The sequence below is a fragment of the Scylla paramamosain genome, chromosome 14 (assembly GCF_035594125.1).
Source record: "Scylla paramamosain isolate STU-SP2022 chromosome 14, ASM3559412v1, whole genome shotgun sequence".
In the NCBI taxonomy this organism is placed as follows: domain Eukaryota; kingdom Metazoa; phylum Arthropoda; class Malacostraca; order Decapoda; family Portunidae; genus Scylla; species Scylla paramamosain.
Genome location: NC_087164.1, coordinates 11,539,923 through 11,544,922, shown reverse-complemented (window position 1 = coordinate 11,544,922; position 5,000 = coordinate 11,539,923).

Here is a 5,000-nt window from a genome sequence, read left to right as displayed (position 1 = left end):
CTCTCTCTCTCTCTCTCTCTCTCTCTCTCTCCCCTCGGCGTTAAGCTTAGGGAATCAGACTTCTCACCTGCCCAAGCCTCCAGCCAGGTGTGCCTCCTCTCAGCGGCTTAAGTGGGCCACAATCCTTACCTGCGAAAGAAGAGAAAATATATATATATATACACTTTAAAGACGTACTGGTGTTAAGACTGAGGAAAATATGAGTAGCGTGGGTAATAATGGCTTGACATCAAAGGTACGGTGCGCATTGTGGTATACAGAGAAGTTGATGTTAGTTTAAGGTGATGAAATATATATAAAAGAGTGTTATAATTGAGTGTTGGAAGGTGGAAGGTATGTTGGTCTTGTTCTTTTAGGTTTGTATATATCAATTTATTAAGACTAAAAATACATAGGAATTTTTTAAAGGAAGGAAGAAAAGTTTATATATATATATATATATATATATATATATATATATATATATATATATATATATATATATATATATATATATATATATATATATATATATATATAATGTGCATAATACTGACTCGTTTAAAAAGAGGGACTCCATTTTTCTTCGCGTGTTTAAAACCAACAACACACTGCCCGTAGGGAAAGGGAAATGCTGCCCACGGAAAAGGAGAATACGTTTTGCCTCAGAGAAACAAACACACACACACACACACACACACACACACAAAAAAAAAAAAAAAAAAAAAAAAATCCGAGAAAAGCAAATACGTTATCTGTGAAATAAATACTCGTGTCATAAATAGATGCAAAATTGGAAGCAAAAATATCAAAAAAAAAAGATAAGATAAATAAATAGATAAATAATAATAATAATAATAATAATAATAATAATAATAATAATAATAAATAAATAAATAAATAAATAAATAAATAAATAAATAAATAAAAATGATGGATTATGAAAGTATGAAAAAAAAATGAGTAAATTCAGAAATGGAGGCACGAACCAGCAAATAAAAATGAAATCTCGAAAAAGTATCGTAGATTCATAAACAAAAAAAATAAAAGCAAAATTCTGATAATATACCTCAACGTCGAACGGAATAAGTCAGGAAAATAAGGAAAAAAAAATTCATTTCACAAATAGAAGCGAAAAATGAAAACTCCAAAACAACCATCCATAAAGAAAAAAAAAATCAAGAAAATAAGTAAAACAAGAAAAAAAATCTAATTATAAGTGGAAGCAAAAACCGGCAAAAAATTTCACCTTTCGGCCGCTCTTTACCTGGAGCTCAGGTAACCACTCCTCTGTCCACAAGGCTAATTTTAGACTCCTGCACTTTTATTACAAACACAAAGGCAGTGAAGAGGGAGTGCGTCAGGTGGAAACGCTGCCAGGTCATTTTGTAACCCTTCAGAAACTACAACTTTTTGACACTCTTTCTACTTCATTCTCTTAAACAATTATAGGAATGACGAAAATCGACCTTCTATTTTCTGTTTGAGTCCCTGTTCAAGCAATGGAGAGAGAGAGAGAGAGAGAGAGAAAGAAAGAGAGAGAGAGAGAGAGAGAGAGAGAGAGAGAGAGAGAGAGAGAGAGAGAGAGAGAGAGAGAGAGAGAGAGAGAGAGAGAGAGAGAGAGAGAGAGAGAGAGAGAGAGAGAGAGAGAGAGAGAGAGAGAGAGAGAGAGAGAGAGAGAGAGAGAGAGAGAGAGAGAGAGAGAGAGAGAGAGAGACTTTAGGTGTCAAATCAATTTCAAGTTAAGATAAAGTAAAACAGTAAAATGAATAAGAGTACAGAAAAAAAGACAATACTGGAAAAGAAGTAAAAAAAGAGAGAATGATTTTACCTGATGCTCTTGTTACGATTATTTATTTAGATACAAATCCAGTGCAGGGAGGAAGAACCCCTGAGGATCAAAGTCTCAGAGGGAGTGACAGAGCGTAAAAAGGGCTTGTGTGTTTAGGATTTCATGAATCACAGACGGAGAATGTTTGGACGTTGTGAAATCAAATAATAACAGAGGAACACACTTAAATATAAACGGATGGAAATTTGTTGATTTGTCATGGGAGCTTAAAGTTGATGTCACAGTTCGCTAATATTTAAACTTTTTGCTGCCTTTTATTTAATTTACATTACGTTTTCGAGGTCTCAGTTATCTTTCTAATGTCTTCTTATTTCAGTCCTCATAATACTAACTTTTGCCCATGCTTGTCACAGCTGCCCAAAGAACTGTTATCATATTGTCCTAAATGTTTCAGACGAAAAGTCACCACCAGAGATCTACCTCCACCTATCACATCCCCAGTTCTTCTTGGCCTTCGTGAAGTTCCTGATGTAAAACAGCAAACTGGTCCATATGCTAATTTCTGTTCAACTTATAGGCATCTTGGGAAAACTTCATCAGAGCAACACGTGAGTTTAATCCTGAGTCATGGCAGTTTCTCAGTAGAAGAGGTAGCGTTCTCTCAGAGCCCTAACCGTTGCCGTATGACCTCGTACTTGATAATATTGCTTAGCTACTTAATTATTCCTCCTTTAGCTCAATTTTTCTCATAATCATAACTATATAGATACTCGTTTGTGTATTAGTCTCTTAGATAGTCTTGTATCTCAGAAACAAACAAAAAAAATCAACATTATATCTTTTTTTTTTTTTTTTTTTTTTTTACACTGTTCATGTCATCAATTCCCTACAGTCCGGTGAAGGCTATGAAAGGGAAACCAAAGCGTGAAAGAGTTAAATCACACAACCATCCACAAATTCCATCCCGTTTCATTGCAGGTTCCCGGAGTGACAGGAAAACATCAATGGACTTTGTTGCGATATACCTCAATCTATTCCCACGTCCTTTTCCTGTACATTTGTCACTGCCTCAACAAAGCACTCCGCCCTTCACGATAACACCGCCCCTGCATCACTCGCCTCAACCTCCCGAGCGTCGCTTTTGCTCCCTCACTCCATCACAATCAGTCTCCTTATCGCCAGTAATTTATAATCTGCTGCTAAGTCAACACCTTCTCCCGACCATCTCCATTCATCTCTGTCCGTCTGATGGGTCTATATACGTTCCTGCCTACCACTCCGTCGCCTCTTTATACCCGATTAACTGCGCTTTAGCCTCTATAGGGAAGATCTGCGGGATGAAAGTGGTACGGCATTAGTAAGAGTGGCTGCACCAGTAAAGTCTGTAACTCCCTTCCTGTTTCTGTATTTCTATCTCCCTTTGACTTGAAGTGTTTAAAGAGAGAGAGAGACACTTTCTCTAAACTTTTGTATAGCCCTTTTGACTACACTCCCAGGGGATTTGAACCTTCAATGGGGCTTTTTTATTGCCTTTTAGTTGTCCGTGGCCAGAGTGCTCGTCTTACGTAAATATAATAACAAAGAAGAGTGGGAGTAACAGATACTAAGCACGTTCCTTCTCTACTATCCTTCCCTGTCTCATTTTACCATATTAAATCCAATAAAGTAAAAGTCATATCTAAGTAAAGACAACCTAATACTGACAACCTAATCTATCCATTCCTTTCACTAATAATATCTCCTCCTCTTGATCTTCTCTGCCTCACCTTAACCTGTCACGCCCAGACTTCGATAAACCTTCAGTGGCTTCTGTTTACCCGCTCGTCCCTCTCGCCCCAAAAATGTTATGGGATTTCTGTCGTGTTAATCACTTTGTTCAAACGCTATCCTCACCTTTGTCTTGTCTCTGCCCCGCCACTCTTGTTATCTACAGGTTTCTCTCCTGCTTCATTTTTCCGTCTCCTTTCCCAGCTGTGCTTTTACATATTGGTTCGTCTCTCTCTCTCTCTCTCTCTCTCTCTCTCTCTCTCTCTCTCTCTCTCTCTCTCTCTCTCTCTCTCTCTCTCTCTCTCTCTCTTACATAATACACTCTGAGTTTTCCCTACTTCTCTCGTAATTTCCATAATGCATTTCCCCTCTTCGGCGTATCTCTCCTCCTCGTCCCTCGATTTTCTCCGCTTCTGAATATTTTTGTCCGTCTGGGAACTCAGATAGTCTTTGTCAATTTGTAGACTAGCAGAAAGCTCGTCTGTATTACTGTTCCTTTGTGGAAATGAGGGGAGTAATACGCCTAAGTTTCATGGCATAAATACAACATTTTTCGATTTAGTGATTTTGTTGTAGTCCATTTTTCTTAATTACGGACAAATCTAGATTTTCTTTTTTTTTTTCTTTCTGAAACCATCCGCTGCTTTTATAATCACATCGTAGTCACTTTCAGAATCAATAAGATGTTTGGATCTAGCAATTTCTGATTTTGCATTTAACGTTCTTAATTAGGAGGAAACCTAGCTTTACTTTTCTGAAACCGTCAATTCTTCTCTTTCAGTAATTCACAATAAGCAGATACATTGTCCCTCTCCTCTAAAATGTTAAATGATCCTGATTTGTCATTGCCACACAGTCCACCACCACCACTACTATCGCCGCCACCGCCAGTAACTCGGTAACTCGACAAGTTAAGCCTGCAAACACACCATAAAGAGCCCGCCGCTGTGATACACGGTGACACTTTCAGCGCAACGATCCTGGAGTGAGGTCATTTCGTTTAGGTTTTGCTGTTCCTCTCATTACATCAACCTCACGACGTCAACTTCAAAGTTCGCGCGACAGTTTGCTCGACAGACGCGTTGTTCCTGTCCAGCAGCGATTGGTGGTGACACTCCTCTCTGTCTCTTTCTCTCTTTACGTACTCAAGTATTGCCAATTGTGGTTAAGTTGGAAGAGAGAGACAGAGAGAGACAAAAGAGAGAAAGAGATAGATATATAGATAGTTAGACAGACAGGCAGACAGACAGATAGAGAGAGACAGAAAGAAAGAAAGAAAGAAAGAAAGAAAGAAAGAGAATTATACAGAGAGAAATTATTAAGTTTACCAGATTTAAGAGACGCCAAAAATAATGACATAAACTAACTAGATGACTTTTTGGCCAATGTTACTTCATACAATGCCTTCTGTAGTTCACTTAAGTTATATATATATATATATATATATATATATATATATATA